The 17,877-nt window shown below is 34.9% G+C and overlaps 1 long non-coding RNA gene across 1 annotated transcript; it reads left to right on the forward strand.

The window, feature by feature from the left end:
• Positions 1–16,127: 16,127 nt before the first annotated feature.
• On the forward strand, positions 16,128–17,874 carry LOC132304335 (uncharacterized). Its single transcript, XR_009481579.1, has 2 exons — positions 16,128–17,261; positions 17,588–17,874. It is a non-coding gene; the product is annotated as an uncharacterized LOC132304335 (long non-coding RNA).
• The last annotated feature ends 3 nt before the right edge of the window (positions 17,875–17,877 follow it).

The raw sequence follows: 17,877 nt of genomic DNA on the forward strand, positions 1-17,877 counted from the left end.
CAAAGAACCCGATACCATTATTTTTTCTTAAGATTTATACAAACAGGCAACCTTATACCTATAGGCATCATCTTGTTAGAAGTTGATATTGTTTTCTTTTATCCTTTTGAAATAACCAGAAATTGAAATATCTCCAGAAGTTGAAGAAATAATAAATGAAGAAAATATGTTACTTGAATAATTCGAACTCGCCTACAGAAATGAAGGAACTAGTTCACGTGTTGCTTGAACAGTTCGAACTCGCCTACAGAAATGAAGAAACCAGTTCACCAAACAGCACTGATGCATATTTGGCCCGCATGCACAGAGATGACAGCCCTGACAGAAATTTGTCTAATATGCTAGAATTCTAATAATTGCAAAGAGCATCCAAGAAAAAACAGATTCTCAACAGTAAACAGATTAAGGCAGATCCACTGAAAGCAGATTCTCAACAGTAAAAGTTGATTAGACTCTCCAGAAGCAAACATCAATAGTTCAACAATAATTCAAGCAATCTTATCTCTAAAGCATCTTGCATCTCCACCGTCTATGGAGCATCTGCAATCTCAGCCGAAGATTCATCCCCCTCATTTTCTTATAAAAAGAGCCTATCTGCTTAAACAAAGACAATCGAGTTTAGAGCAATCAAATCTAGTACCATTAAGCACTCCAGCTTCAACCATAGCTTCCAGTGTGTTTTCCTTTGTGATTTCTTTCAGTGTTTTTCCTTTTGTAAATCATTGTGTGAAAGTGTATCTATGTATAAACAGAGTGTATCCATTTATATATTCCCCATGAAATAAAACATCTAGTTTGCTTCTGTTCAAAAATTTCTTTTCGTTATCTAGTATTTTCAATATTTTCGGGCAAAAAGATTTCTGTCGACAAAAAGATCAAATATATAGATTTTATTTAGCCAGACAGTGTAGATCCTAGAATTTTCTTGAATCCAACCAGTATAAGCAGCCTTAGTTTTAAATTAGCAATTTCTTCTGTGAGTTGACTCGAACTGTTGGCTTGTTGGACAATTCTTACCGGTGTTCAGGCGTTTTTAACAGGGCGTTATCAGAGCGTTATCAGGTTCTGTAGTCATTTCTATGATTTAATTGTTAATTTTATCTCTATATTAATTGCATGCTTCTATTCGGTTAGATCCAACTTAATTTTGGTATCAAAGCCTATACTATTTCGTTAAATTTAATTTATATATAAGATCTTTTGTCTAAAGAAGTCTAAAAGTCTATATTAATATACTGTGAAATTTTAATTTACTGTGAAAAAATTAAAAAGTAAAGAAAAATATTAAATAGTTTGTTTAAGGATCTTTCCGTAAGTTTATTTCATGTTCTAAGGCTTTTGTGTTATAATAATATATTGCTTTGGGTCATTATAGTAATATAGTTTATTGTGGGTATAAAACATAAAGAGGAGTTCATTTTAGAGAAATATTTTGGTGGTCCATCCAATTATTGAAACTTCAAGACCTTATTTTCATTATATTGTAGTATTTGGGTCTTAAGCCCATGTATTGGTAAAAATCCCCTTTGTTTATATAAATACGTATTTATTTTGCGGACCCAGACCATCACATGATGATGGGGACTTGGCACCAACATTTCCTTTCCAATTCTTTTTAGTGATTACAGTTAGGGCTGCAAGTTGGGCTGGCCCAACCCAGCCCAAGCCTAACCCAACCTCAACCCGAATCAAGTTGGGTTGGGCTAGTCCGAATTGTACCCAACATGAGTTCTGGTCATAACCCAACCCGAATATTTTCGGGCGGGTTAGGTTGGGTTGAATTTTTTAAAAAATTTGAAAATTTGAAAATTTATATATTATATATATTTGATTATATTATTATTAAAAAGCAAATTATATATATATATATATATATATATATATATATATATTATAATTTTATTATTTTTAGGGCAAATCATTTTAGCCTCCCCAATAGCCTCCATCTCTATTCTCTATGAACTTGCCCCCCTCTCTCTCTCTCTCTCTCTTTGCAACTGCAAACTACAAAATCTACAAGAATCAGAACTTCAAAACCCATATATTTCAATTTTATCTATTTGTTTGCAAGAATCAAAAGTTCAAAACCCAGATCTTTCAGTTTCCATCGCCCGCTGTTCCAGTTCGGGTTCGCTATTCGTAAGCTTCAGTCGCTATCTCTCAACTCTCAAGCTTGCCCCCCCCCCTCTCTCTTTCTCTCCAACTACTGACTTTAATGTATGGGGATAGCGGTAGAGAGATTTTTTTTCTTTCATTTTTAATTTTGGGTTTTGGGTTGGGTTCGGGTTAAGCCCGAGCCCAACTCGAATATGTCTGGGTTTTGACAAAACCCAACCCGAACATGAACTCGATTTGTGAACTTAAAGCCCAAATTTCAAAAATTCGGGTTGGGCTGGGTTAGCCCACCAGAGTTGCAGCCTTAATTGCAGTGTCATAGTACCATTTTTGTTTTCTTCCTTTCCTTTCTCTCTCTCTACATATATATATATATATACACACACACACACACATATACATTTATATGTGATATTGATAGCTTTCTCAACTAATCTCATCAACTTTTTCCTTTCATTCAATGCTCATTTTTAAGAATGCAAACCGTTTCCTTGAAAAGTTGGGCGAGCTTTTATTTAGAGAGAAATATATTGTTAATTTTCTCAATGTGGTAGTTAGGATACGCTAAATAGATTTGTAAAAAAATTACTAGTCCTAATAAATAAATTCAAAAGAAATTCAATAAAAATAATAAGTCCATAATATATATATATATATATATATATATATATATATATATATATATATATCAATCTCTAAACCACTACATATTCCAGTTAAACTTCATATTCTAGTGTGATTTACAATTGTCGTTTTTATACTCCCTCGCTCTAGTTCCTGCTTTCACTCTCGTTTGGTATGGACTTAGATTATATGTCTAGTTACTAATTAAATATTATGTATTTCATAATGGAATTCAGAATCTATTTGATAATTTTTTCACTTCCTAAAGACAAATAAAATTTAATGTCAAATTCGTTAATTTGGTGCATGTAAGACTCTCATATCAAATTAAGATAAATTTTTTTTTTTTTAAAAGAAATTCGAAAAGGAAATACCTTTGGTAACATTACTCAATTCAAAACCTTATCCATTTATTGAGTGACCAGATCGAGAGCACACAATATACTAAAACTTTTTACTCCTCAATTATTAAGAGCAATGCTCCATAGGCCTACATCTTCAACTGAAAACTCCTATCTATAAATTACTCCATTATTGAATTATTAAAGCGTTAATCGAGTTATTTCCTTTTCAATATTTAATAATACATTGTCATGACATGAAAATGTCATACTCATAGGACCACTATGATAACTAATTTTATCTCCTTAATATTTCAAGGGTTCGGTGACTAGCTAAGCGAATTTAAATACTCTACCCCTATGTCTAATATATAATTTCCTAGATTAGGGCATAAAGTTTTGTTCACCATCAAACATCTATTGCATGTTAAACTATTTTTTTTTTTTTTCTTTTCCATTTTCAGGTTAGGTATCAAATCTTAGTCCAAACCTTAGTTCTTAACCAAAAAAAAAAAAAAAAAAAAAAAAAAAAAAAAAAAAAAAAAAAAAAAATGGCTCATCTCTCTCTCTACTTTATTTATTTATTCTTTTATTAAGTAAAACCATCTCTATTACAAGTGGAACTATTATGGTCACATTTTTCTTTTTCTTTTTCATTTTTTTTTAACAATTTAACAACATTTAGGCATTAATTGTTGCATGTTCCATTACATCCTAGTCTAGTTATGTTCCATCACTGTCACTACATTTTATGCTTTCTATATTATTTAAGAAATGGGATAATACTTAGGACTTTACCGGTGAGATGCATTCCATTTTGTTGATGTGGACCAATAACATATGGACACGTCTTCTTTAATTACTAAATAAGATATGGTGGAATACATACTTACCAAATGTGATTAATTACCATCTCTAATTTGATAATTAAAAAAGGACGTATTCATTTGTTCTTGGTCCACATTAGTGGTCAAGATGTAAACAATCATTACCAGTGATGATCTAAGTATTGTCTAAATAGATAAACTCATCTCTTTTCCTTCATTTTCTTTTCTTTTTCTTTTTTCATTTTTTTTTAATAATTCTTTCAATCTTGTAAATAGTTTATGTGGGTAATTGTTAATATTTTGGCAATGTCTCCACAATGTAGCTAAGGAATTTTCAAGAACAATCTTTTTAACAAATTATACAACGTGTTTAGTAGTTTTTGAGTATATTTTAAATACCTTTATTTCAAACAATCTATTTAACAATTTAGACACAGGGGAAGTACTTATCAGTCTTGATCTATAGGCTCTCATTCCCATTATAATGTTGCCCAATTTTTTATTTTTTATTTTTAATTTTTTTTCCTAGTAAACAGAAGAAAAAACTAGCAGAGAAAAGAACAGTGATCCAATTCCACAAACTGAAACACCTCCTCTGGAATTCGAGAGATGATAGAATCAACACGCAAGTAAGATGAAGAGAGTGATGCAAGGGCATAAGCTGCTCGATTACCTTGCTGCCTCACATGAGAAACCTTAACCCACGAGAAGAGGTCCAGACCAGTACGAATATCATATATACATGGGGCAATGACAAAAGGGCATCGAGAACCCACTTGCAGAGCTTCCACAAGTACTTTAGCATCACATTTAAACCATACTTTCTGAAAGTCGAAAATAGGAGCCCACATAACAGCAAGTCTAAAGGCGAAGGCTTCAGCCACCAATGGAGATGGAGCCAAAAATTGCTTAAAAACTATTACTTTAAGAACCAAGCCTTCTGAATCTCTGAAAATAGCTCCCCCGCCCCCAAGGCTTGCTGAATGGAAAAAAGATGCATCAACATTGCACTTGATTTTGCTAGAGGGGGAGGAGACCAAGAAAGAGGGGAAACAAAAGGTCTGGGAGTCAAATGTAAATTCAAACAACACCTCTGTGTATCATAAAACCCCAGAAACTTTAGACTACTTTAGAGGCCACAATTGAAGGATTCCAAAATTCACCCTCAAAAAGTCAACATGTTTCGAGCTTTCCATAAAAACCAGCAACAAAAGGAAACCAAGCTCATCATAGAAGCTCACTCCATCTGGCCAGAAGCAATATTATGGAGGCTCAACCACCACTCTGAAAAAGAAGTCACAACCAAATTAGAAAAATCCAAACGAAGGGGAGTCATCTTCCAAGTCTGTAAGGAGTGAGGACATTTAAAATAGAAATGGAGAATATTATCCTTCTCCATACCACAATGAGGGCACACCGCATCATCAATGAGGCGTCTATGAAAACGTGTGGAACCCAATGGAAAAACATCTCGACGACATCGCCACAAGAAATGATTAATTTTAGGAAGAGTTTTACAGTACTAAATCTCCTTCCAAATTTTCTCCGCACCAACTGGATTATGACAATGCAAAAACTTAGCTAAGTGGTAAGCAGATTTAACAATGAATCGACCTGATGTCTCAGGAGCCCAAATAAAAGAATCATCTTTATGACGGAGGCTAAATTGGCACTTAGAAATGGTTGCCACTTCATGGGGCAAGAAAACTTCATTTAGAATATCTCTATTCCACGAGACCTGTTGTATATCAATAAGGTTAGTAACCTTGGACAAATTAGCTCCATCTTGTCGAAACGGAAGTTTCTCAGAGAAATTTGGAAGATCTATCATTCCAAATATTAATGGATTAACCATTTCCCACTGACCACATTAAACCATTACGAAGAAGTTCTTGTGTGGACCAAATACTACGCCAGCCCCAAGACGGGTTTGATCCCAAAGAAGCCTCCAAGAAAGAACAAGATGGAAAATATTTGGCTTTAAGGAGATTAAAAGCAATACCTTTTTTTTTTATAATGGTATAGTTTAATTCTTTATCATTTTCTTCTTCTTTCTCTTTTGATTTCTTTGTTTTTTTATAAAATTAACACTACAAAAAAAATCTTAGAAAATTTATTCTCCTAAACATTTACATATTATAAATTAAGATTTAACAAAGAAAATTGAAAAGAAAAAAGGTTATCGTAATTAGAAGGAAAATGATTCTTGCATCGAATAATTGCAGTGAATTATTAGACTTACTATTTTAATTGGTCAATTAAGTAACAAATAAGGAAGTGAAACCCTCCATTTAGTTGTATTTGGTATAAATAACCAATTAAAAATTATTCGGTTAAGAATTCGCTGTAAGTTTTCGATATGAGTATCACTACTCTAATTAGAATATTTTATATATTGTATTTAAAATAAAAATTGTATTTGAAAATAATATAGAATTTTGTTTGGGTCGAGGCTCGTTGCTGGCACCTCAACCCAAGCCTAACCCAAATTAAGTTTTGGTTGAGAATTGTCAACCAATGCCCAACCCTACTTGTAAAAATGATTGCACAAACCGACAAAAAAAACGGGTGGGCTTGGGTTGGGTTTAGCTTCCCCACCCAAGTTGCACGTACGCTTGCACCCCTAGTATATACGGGCTGAACCCCTCAATCCTCACATGACACAATTAATTAAACGGGTTAATTGTGTCAACCCATTTACATCCCAGATTCAATTAAGGTCAATCCAAATCCGTTTATCTCATGTCATAAGTCGTATTAGCGGTCGTGTCGAACTTTGCCACCCCTAATGGGGAGCAACATTTTCTTTCTCAACGTTTGTTTTAACTTATGTGCAACGTTCTTTTCTCTCTTATCTCTTTATTTATTTATTATTCTCTTATTCTTGAAACTTATTACTAAAATTTTATATCCTTAGGGCCTGTTTGGAATGTGTTATGATATTATTTTTCTGATATTAGTCTTCAAATTTGGGCCCATATCATGTTTGAACCACTGATATTGGTTTGAAATAGTTCATAACATATCAGATTTTTTTGGCCCAAACCAATATCAGCAAATTGGTGATATTGTGTATTTTGGTACTGTAGTGGAAGAACTAAAGCAAATTTCTGAATTTCCTAAAACAATTTTTCGTTACCAAACATGGTTCCGATTTCTACCCAAAACACTCGTACAATAAAACAGTTATTTTGATATTAACAAAAAATATAATGCCTAAAATATATCGTATGCCAAATGGGCTCTTAGGGCTTGTTTTGGCAACCGTTTTGTGGTTTTTATTGGCAAATTGGTGAAAAAGATAAACAAGTAACCAAAACATATTTAGGGTTGTTTGGATTGGCTTTTCAAACGCCAAATCTGAAAGGAAAAAAAAAAAAAAGAACCCTTAGATGAGAAGATTTTCTTAAAAATCAATATAATGTCGCTAAGGACCCTTAATGTCCATATTTTATATTAAATTTTTTTTTTCATTCTATATGAATAATGATTAATACACTGTTAATACACTTCTATCTTGATTTATTGCACTGTTATTTGGAAGAAGAAAATAAAAATTATGTATCTACCCCCTAAAACAAATTATTCCTGGCTCTGAGGACACATCGTAAACAACATCTAGAAAAATATATGCAATTAATTTAGTATTTTATGAGATTCTAGCAATATGGTATTGTATTTGTTGTAGTTAAAGTTACTACCGTACACAAAGTTTTAATTTTGTATGTAATTCAATGCAGTGGCTGCCCCACATTGTATAAAAGGTTCATGCGGGTTCCTTGCAACCCTGGTAGACGTCTTGATAAAAAGGGGCTCTAAAAGCTCCCCAACCTCGAGCAACAATGGAGTGATTTTTCTAGTGGATTAAACACCCATTGCTGAATAATTACTGGACCTTATTTGTTGAAAGTACTTGCTCAAGGAAGTTCAATATGTGCTTGCACTATGTGCTTTCTCTCGGCTCGATGCATCTAGTCGGTAAGCGTGATTGCAGTTATCCCATATTATTCAGTGAGAGTTCAATTTATTTTGTTAGATTCAGCTTGTTTATTTATTTATATAAATATCTTATTGTCTCTTTAAGGAGAAATTCTTGAATTGACTTACTGACACATGTCTTATTCATATAAAATATATGAATATCTTATTATCTCTTTATGGAGTGATTTTTCTAGTGGATTAAACACTCATTGCTAAATAAATTACATGGCCTTATTTGATGAAGTACATGCTTAAGCATGTTCAACATGCACCTTGCACTATGTGTTCTCTCTCGGCTCGATGCATCTAGTTAATAAGCGTGATTGCAGCTGCATCTAGTCAATAAGCGTGATTGCAGCTGTCCCATACTGCTCCTTGAGAGTTTAATTTATTTTGTTAGATTCAGCTTGTTTATTTATTTATATATCTTATTATCTCTTTAAGGAGAAAATTTTGAATTAACTTGTGTTGACACCCATTTTTGTAAATTACGTGGCAGTGAGGTGGCATGATGATGTGGCAGTTATATACGTATTTTGGGTTATGAAGGGATAATTGAAATTGTTAAAAGAGATAATTAAGGATTTATTATAAGAGTTTTGGATTAAGTAGAATTGTTATTATCCTTAATTATTTTTATCTTGTGGGAGATAAAGGAAGAGATATATCATCGTATTTTTTCAACTACAGTGAATTTGCAGGGAAGTGATATCAAGAAGGATTTTATCAGAATATATAATCTCTTCAAAAGAGTTAGCACCTTGGATATGATATGTCTTATCTAATAGATTTTGTTTAGGAATTATTTTCTATCTTTTTATGTAGTTATTCATTTTAGGACTCTTTATAACTTCTACAAATAATTGTAGAAGTATTCGTTGTAAGGGGTCCAGCACCCTCAGAATCTTTATATTATTTTGTTTGCTTTCTCAAGCTCTTTTCCAAAATAGCATCCTTGCTATTTCTTTTTCTCCCTATCTCTATCTATCTCAAAATCTCGTTCTATCTCTCTCCCTCTCTATCTTTCTCTCTATTTCTTTCTATATCTACTTCTTCCCCTTTCTATTCTCTCAAAACGTTACTATAATTTATTCATTGAAAAGTCCTTTTAACTAAGGCAATTAGAACTCATTAAGGAGTATTTTTGTTCTATTTCTCCTATAATCGCCTGAAAGTCAAATTCTTCAAAGAGACTACAAGTTGACTATTCACAATTGAACCATATAGTTGGTTATGTCACGCCCGCAACATCTCAATTTAAGATCTGCTCTAGCCAGCCGATTTTAGCGTCAACATTCTTGGCACGCCCGGTGAGACCCCACTAGGTAAGTGATTTATAGTAAAAAATATGAAGTCAGCTTCTCAACCGACATACAAATATTCTGATCAGTCAAATCAGCCAATGCACCAGTATTCTAATCAGCCATATGGTTGGTCAAACGATTATCGGCAGACGCCAATAACCGCTGATTATCGGCATGTTCCAACAGTCACCGATTATCAGCAAGTTTCAGCAGCCAATTATCGGCATGTTCCAACAGTCGATTATCGGCAAGAACCAATAGTCAATTATTAGCAGACGCCAACATTTGATTATCGGCAGACGCCAGCAACCGATTATCGGTAAGTGGTAAATCATTATGTTACCCCCGTATCACAATCTTCGGTACTCGGGGGGGCAACCGATGGCCAATCAGCAAGAAAGTTGGCCAGAATTTAAGCAGAGGATGAAAACACTAATGGCTCAAATACAACGCCCACCAGTTATGCCGATTCCCCCTCAAAGAAAACAGCAAGAAATGAGGGAGATTGATCAAGAGATTAAAGAATTGATAGCTCAACTTATCCAGGCCGAGGTAGCTCAAGGGCGTAAACGTGCTCAGCCTATGTACAGGAAACCTTATCCTGACCAAGTGGTAAATCATCATGTCACCCCTGTATCACAACCTCTATTACATGAGGGGCTGTTGATAACCAGTACCGAAATTGGCCAGTCTTGCCGATCTCGGTAGGAAATTTACCAGAAAATCGGCAGCAAAGTTTGCCAGAATATTATCAGTTACCGACTACCGATTATCGGCAAGTTTTAGTAGCCGATTATAGGCAGGCGGTAAATCATTCACAACAGATGACTTATGAACAACAAAGTTAGAAAAGCTATCAGCATGTTACTGATGAATGGAAGGGTACAAATCGGCTGAAAGCAAAATGGCCTATGTACCAGAATTCTTTACCGATTGTGACATCTAATAATCGGCAACAACAATCATCGACAGAAAGAATTATTTTATCTCGTCGTCCTCAACCCAACTTCAAGAAAAAGAAGAAAAAGACTAGCCGATGTTAATTTCAAAAGGGTACTTCGAAAATTGGTTGAGAAAATCGGCTAAAAGAAAATCGGCTAAAAAACCAATGGCCGCTGGGGGGCATGTGATTGCAAACCCCCAACAAAAGTTAATTATTGATCCATACACTCCACTTCAGCCTACCGATTATAGTGAGGTCATGTTTGCCGATCAATGGATTTTTGGGCATGATGCAGTCCTACCGATTGAGTAGATTGTAAAATCGCCAAAGGTTATTCTACGACATATTTTGACTTCTACCGATTATAGTGAGGTCATGCTTGCTGATAAATGGACTTTTGGGCATGATATAGTCTTGCCAATGGAGCTGAATCCGAAATCGGCAGAAAAGAAATCAGGTAGGAAAACTCCGTCCTGGCACAATATCATAAAGATAATAGGCAGATCGGCTAGAATGACGCTTCACAACGGTTTAATCCCTGCCAATCATGATCATGATTTGCTAAAAGAGTTAGAATGCATAGGGGCTCCTGGGTTTATGCGCATGCGATATCGGCAAACTTTCTGAGAATCTAAGAAGAAGCCTAAGTTGGTAGATTTGGCTAATATGAAATAAAGATCATTTTAGGGTGATTCAGAAGAATTAAAGCTTTGGAACTCTTTGATTTGCAATCTTATTCCAACTGATTAGCTCAGTCATTAATTTCCTTCCAATATATTTTAAATTTCATATATCTTATCGGCTTGAGCGGCCGACAAATGATAAGACATTTAAAATTGGGGGGCATTGTTGACACCCATTTTGGTAAATTACATGGTAGTGAGGTGGCATGATGATGTAGCAGCTATATACGTATTTTGGGTTATGAAAGGATAATTGAAATTGTTAAAAGAGATAAGTAAGGATTTATTATAAGAGTTTTGGATCAAGTAGAATTGTTATTATCCTTCATTATTCTTATCTTGTGGGAGATAAAGAAAGAGATATATCATCGTATTTTTTCAACTACGGTGAATTTGCAAGGAAGTGATATCAAGAAGGATTTTATCAGAATATGTAATCTCTTCAAACGAGTTAGCACCTTGGATATGATATGTCTTATCTAATAGTGTTTGTTTAGGAATTATTTTCTATCTTTATGTAGTTATTCATTTTAGGACTCTTTGTGACTTCTATAAATAATTGTAGATTTATTCGTTGTAAGGGCCCAGCACCCTCAAAATCTTTATATTATTTTGTTTGCTTTCTCAAGCTCTTTCCCAAAATAGCATCCTTACTATTTCTTTTTCTCCCTATCTGTATCTATCTCAAATCACAATCTTCGGTACTCGGGGGGCAACCGATGGCCAATCAGCAAGAAAGTTGGCCAGAATTTAAGCAGAGGATGAAAACACTAATGGCTCAAATACAATGCCCACCAGTTATGCCAATTCCCCCTCAAAGAAAATAGCAAGAAATGAGGGGATTGATCAAGAGATTAAAGAATTGATAGCTCAACTTATCTAGGCTGAGGTAGCTCAAGGGCGTAAACGTGCTCAGCCTATGTACAGGAAACCTTATTCTGACCAAGTGGTAAATCATCATGTCACCCCTGTATCACAACCTCTGTTACATGAGGGGCTGTTGATAACCAGTACTGAAATTGGCCAGTCTTGCCGATCTCGGCAGGAAATTTTACCAGAAAATTGGCAGCAAAGTTTGCCAGAATATTATCAGTTACCGACTACCAATTATTGGCAAGTTTCAGCAGCCGATTATAGGCAGGCGGTAAATCAGTCACAACAGATGACTTATCAACAACAAAGTTGGAAAAGCTATCAGCATGTTACTGATGAATGGAAGGGTACAAATCGGCTGAAAGCAAAATGGCCTATGTATCAAAATTCTTTGCCGATTGTGACATCTAATAATCGGCAACAACAATCATTGGCTGAAAGAATTGTTTTATCTCGCTGTCCTCAGCCCAACTTCAAGAAAAGAAGAAAAAGACTAGCCGATGTTAATTTCAAAAGGGTACTTAGAAATTGGTTGAGAAAATCGGCTAAAAGAAAATTGGCTAAAAAACCAATGGCCGCCAGGGGGCATGTGATTGCAAACCCCTAACAAAAGTTATTTATTGATCCATACACTCCACTTCAGCCTACCGATTATCGTGAGGTCATGTTTGCCGATCAGTGGATTTTTGGGCATGATGCAGTCCTACCGATTGAGCCGAATGTAAAATCGCCAAAGGTTATTCTACGACATATTTCGACTTCTGCCGATTATAGTGACGTCATGCTTGCTGATAAATGGACTTTTGGACATGATATAGTCCTGCCAATGGAGCTGAATGCGAAATCGGCAGAAAGGAAATCAGGTAGGAAAACTCCGTCCTGTCATAATGTCATAGAGATAATAGGCAGATCGGCTAGAATAACGCTTCACAACAGTTTAATCCCTGCCGATCATGATCATGATTTGCTAATAGAGTTAAAATGCATGGCGGCTCCTGGTTTTATGCGCAGGAGATATCGGCAAACTTTCTGAGAATCTAAAAAGAAGCCTAAGTCGACAGATTTGGCTAATATGAAATAAAAAATCATCTTAGGGTGATTCAGAAGAATTAAAGCTTTGGAACTCTTTGATTTGCAATCTTATTCCAAGTGATTAGCTCAGTCATTAATTTCCTTCTAATATATTTTAAATTTCAAATATCTTATCGACTTGAGTGGCTGACAACCGATAAGACATTTAAAATTGGGGGGCATTGTTGACACCCATTTTGGTAAATTATGTGGCAGTGAGGTGGCATGATGATGTGGTAGTTATATACGTATTTTGGGTTATGAAAGGATAATTGAAATTGTTAAAAGAGATAATTAATGATTTATTATAAGAGTTTTGGATCAAGTAGAATTGTTATTATCCCTAATTATTCTTATCTTATGGGAGATAAAGGAAGAGATATATCATCGTATTTTTTCAACTACGGTGAATTTGCAGGGAAGTGATATCAAGAAGGATTTTATCAGAATATGTAATCTCTTCAAAAGAGTTAGCACATTGGATATGATATGTCTTATCTAATAGTGTTTGTTTAGGAATTATTTTCTATCTTTTTATATAGTTATTCATTTTAGGACTCTTTATGACTTATATAAATAATTGTAGAAGTATTTGTTGTAAAGGTCCAACACCCTCAAAATCTTTATATTATTTTGTTTGCTTTCTCAAGCTCTTTCCCAAAATAATATCCTTGTTATTTCTTTTTCTCCCTATCTCTATCTATCTCAAAATCTTGTTTTATCTCTCTCCCTCTCTATTTCTTTCTATATCTACTTCTTCCCCATTCTATTATCTCAAAACGTTACTATAATTTATTTATTGAATAGTCCTTTTAACTAAGGCAATTAGAACTCATTAAGGAGCATTTTTGTTCTCTTTCTCCTATAATCACCTGAAAGTCAAATTCCTCAAAGAGACTGCAAGTTGACTATTCACAATTGAACCATATAATTGGTTCTGACACGCCCGCAACATCTCAATTTAAGATCGGTTCTAGCCAGCCGATTTTAGCGTCAACAACTTCCTGATACACATGCTTAATAATTAAATAAAGTCATATACTCGTATTGTTACTTGGGTTTTGATCATCTAATGTGTCCTCATTCATATTTCTATTTATTGAAATTAATACTATACACATGTATTTCCCAATAAGAAAAGGGGGAAAGTAATAAGGAAAGAATGGAACATTAATACTATGTCAGCTCAGCTTAAAGATTGCAAAATTATTTTTCTTTATTTGCAAGTCATTTAGTACGATTTTGATATATGCAAATTGTATACAAAGCAAAAATGGAAACCAATTACTCGGCAAAAGCATAAGCAAATAGCACCACCGGATGATGCATGGATGCTGTCCCATTGAGCCTAGTGTGGCTCTGTTTTAGAAAGGGGATTTAGAAAGAGAATGCATGCATCTACATGAAACCTTATTCGGTTATCGATTCGATGCCGCCAAGCATCTATATAATGATATTATAAGATTAGATTGTGAAAGGACTTTCGATCTCTTACTTATATTGATTAGATTGTGAAAGAACTTTCGATCTCTTACTTACATTGATGCTATGTTTGGGAGAACCGAATCAATGTATTGGACTTGAATCGAAGGAAATTTAATTTAACATAAAGAAATTCAATTCTTTTCCAATTTCAAATTCAAAGTGCCAATTCAGTATTTCCAAGCATCAGTTTATCCGCAATTAATTCACCAATTAAAGTGCTATGATGCTCTTTTATGTCATGCATGTTTGTAAGTAAGACAAATTATGTATCTTTTGTGCTATCTTTACCTATTATAAAATCGATAAGGAAGGCAAATAAACATAATAAAATATATATCTAAATCTATATTTATTATATTCTATATTACTATGAAAAATCTCTTTTGAGTTTCAACAAAAGGTGTAATTGTGAGTGCGTTGTGTTGTAAGCAAATTATATAAATCGAAAAATGGGAAAAAAATATTGGGTGAGCCTAGCGCACTATACACCCTGTTTATTCATGCCCACCTTGGGCACCCAGTATTTATTTTAAAAATCTTGAATGAGCAGGTGCACCATGCACCTTGGTGTCACGCCCCGCCTATGGAGGTTGTACCACGCAGGTGACACGCAGACGCTAAGGAGGACGCTGCATGGCAACTGCATGGCAAGTGGAGTTTCTAGAGTCTTCCGGAGTAGTCTAGAGTTGTGTGGAAGATTCTAGATATGTGTAGTATATTCTAGAAGTGTGTGGAAGGTTCTAGAATTCTCCAGAATTGTGTGGAGTAGTATGGAGGGTTCTAGAATGTTGTAGATATGTATGGAGATGTGTAGAAGGTGGAAGAAGATTCTAGATAATCAATCTCCACCGTTGGTTAGAATGCATCCTAGCCATCCATTAGGGATGGGGATGCCTATAAATAGGAGTAGGACTTCATTTTGCAAACAACAAGTCCTAGAGTGAGTCTTGAAAGCCTTGTAGAGAGCTTGAGTGCTAGCCTTGTACAAAGCATTCTTTGAAGTAATAGAAGTGTTCTTTCCTTGCCAACTTAAGTGCCTTAGTGTGTGTGAGTGTGCAAGCCAGGTGAGGAGAGGGCGAGGGCAACTACAACACTAGTAAGCGCACGAGGGGAGTGTGTTGGCTAAGGTGTGCACGGGAGTTAGGCTGACCAAGTACTTGCGAGAGTGAAAGCAACGTCTTGGTGCCGCACGGAAGCAGTTAGAGTGGTACTGAAACTCTAAGCCGTGACATTAGGCACTCCATATCCATTCTAACAACCTCGAATGAGAATGAGCAGGTGCACCGCACTCCATATCTATTCCAACAACATGGAATGAGCTGGTGCACACGATATCTATTCCAAGAATAATAGGCACTGCAGGCCCAAAATTATACCTGAGAGCCCAAAGCATTAAAATAGTTCCCAAATAACAATCTTCAATTTCTTCGGTTGGATCGATGGAATCAACATCTTATCTTGGGGACGTGGTGGTGGCAGCTTCTAAACTCGTCACGAGGTTGCATCCTTGGATGTTTGTTCTGATCGAATCGAGAATCATCCTCAGAACTGATGAGTTTTGTGAACGAACGAGATCGACCTCTCTTGCCATATGTGGTAGATAGATGAAGAAAGATCGAGCTTTTTGGTGTCCTCCAATGGGTCCAATTGGGAGGATGAAGATGAACCTCTAGATTGGGGATGAAATTGGGCATTTGAAGAGCAAGTGGGTACCCAAATAGCTTGGTTTGCGATCGAAGGGTTTGGGAGTGATGTGGCTTAATTCAGGAATCAGGTTGAGGAGATCTGGGCTAAAGGTCCAACCATTGGCAGAGATGAAGTTGCAATCTCTCTTAATTGAGGAAGCTTTCTCCAACTATATGAACACTGTTGAGGTATGTTGATTTGCCAAATCCATCTTCCTTTAATTATATACTATTGTTGTGTCTGAAATGAGTGTCCATGGCTGTCTGAGCTCAGCACAGCAGCCTTTGTGCTAATGTCAATGTTAGGTATAGCCACCTTGATGCATAGGTGTCCATAGGAATGCTCTGAAAATGCCATTAAGATCATTGATGATAGATATAGGTAGTATGAGAATGCAAGTCCAGTTGGAATGGATGCTCATAAGGACTGATTTCACCAATTGTAGTCTGCCTGCATAGGAGAGAGATTTTGTTCTCCAGTATGAAATTGTGTTGGTAATTTTGTTGACTAACATCGCAGTCCACTGAAGTTAGGCTAGTAGAAATCAGAGGGAGCTCAAGATATTTAATACCTAAGAGGTTTGAGTTGATAAGCTCAGTAGATGGGTTAAGGCCTGAGAAAAATGTAGAACTTTTGTAGAGGTTAATAGAATGTGGTGATAGTTTGGAAAAGTGGTGAAAGGCTTGCTTGAGATTTCTTACAGAATCAACACTGCCATGACTCGAAGCAATTTATTTTTTTATATATACATTTTTATACAATTTTAAAAATTAAACTCCAGCTTATATATACTCATATATGGAAATTGAATTTTAAAGATATCTCGAGAACTCTATGTCTTTCTTTTAATAGGAAAAACTAAAAAAAATCTATCGCTAAGCTTTTCTCTCTCTCTAAATGCAGATTCTGTAGTCTAGTCCCCCAATTTATTATATACGCACATGAATTATGCTATATAAAAATTTTGACGGATATAAATTTTTCTATCTGTTTTAAAAACCTAACCCGGGAACCGTCACTGCTGGCATTTCTAAAATCTTGTTATGTTATTTTAATTTATCTTCACATGCATCGTGACACGTGCCTTATCGACCCAACTTTGAGCCACTCATTTGTCACTTGAACCCCAGATGCATTCTTGGAGGCTTCGCTATAAATATCACCCACATTTTCCCATTGTTTCAACATTGTGTCATCTCTCTTTCTCTTCCAGTGTTTTAGTTTCTTTCTCTAGATTGAGAGGGAACGATGTTGAAAGATCTATTACTGAAGCATATTATCGAAGTCTCTCATCAATGTGGAGGATTATATGTGAGGACATAATTATGGTAAAGTAACAAATCTTTCAGTTCCTTATTCTTTCTCCTTTTTTATTTCTACTCTATTTTTTATATCCTCTTAATTGTTAAAATCTAATACTATATGAATATATGATCAGAAAGAAATTTAACAATTTCACGAATGCAATGATTTGAATAGGCACATTAAATATTGAGAATAGGCTTTGATGTATTAAATGATAGATGCAATCCATAATTTTCCTAAACAAGCAAACATCAAGATTCTTTAAATTAATACAACATCTTGAATATAACATTATTGTGTTACATCTTTTATAGCTAATATTTTAGATATGTTTTAATTTTACATGCAGTGGTGATCTGACCTTGTATGAGAGGTTTTGGAAGCAGATGGAGGAGAAAACCACAATTATGATATCAGGATGTAGTTCTTAAGTTATTTATTTATTTTTTTAATAATTATTTTTCTTAACATCAAAAAATAACTTAAGGACTGCCATCCTGATATCAAATTATGGTATCTTAAGGATTCAAGAAGAGCTATTGTGGTCAGAACATGCTAATAGAAATGTCTCCCAGCCAAAACAAATACTCTATTCTAGAATGTTACGCTAGCTTTTTACTGCTTGATGGTCCCGAGGCA

The sequence above is a fragment of the Cornus florida genome, unplaced genomic scaffold (assembly GCF_030987335.1).
Source record: "Cornus florida cultivar Cherokee Brave unplaced genomic scaffold, ASM3098733v1 CherokeeBrave_3.0.0_Hap2_Chr04, whole genome shotgun sequence".
In the NCBI taxonomy this organism is placed as follows: Eukaryota; Viridiplantae; Streptophyta; class Magnoliopsida; order Cornales; family Cornaceae; genus Cornus; species Cornus florida.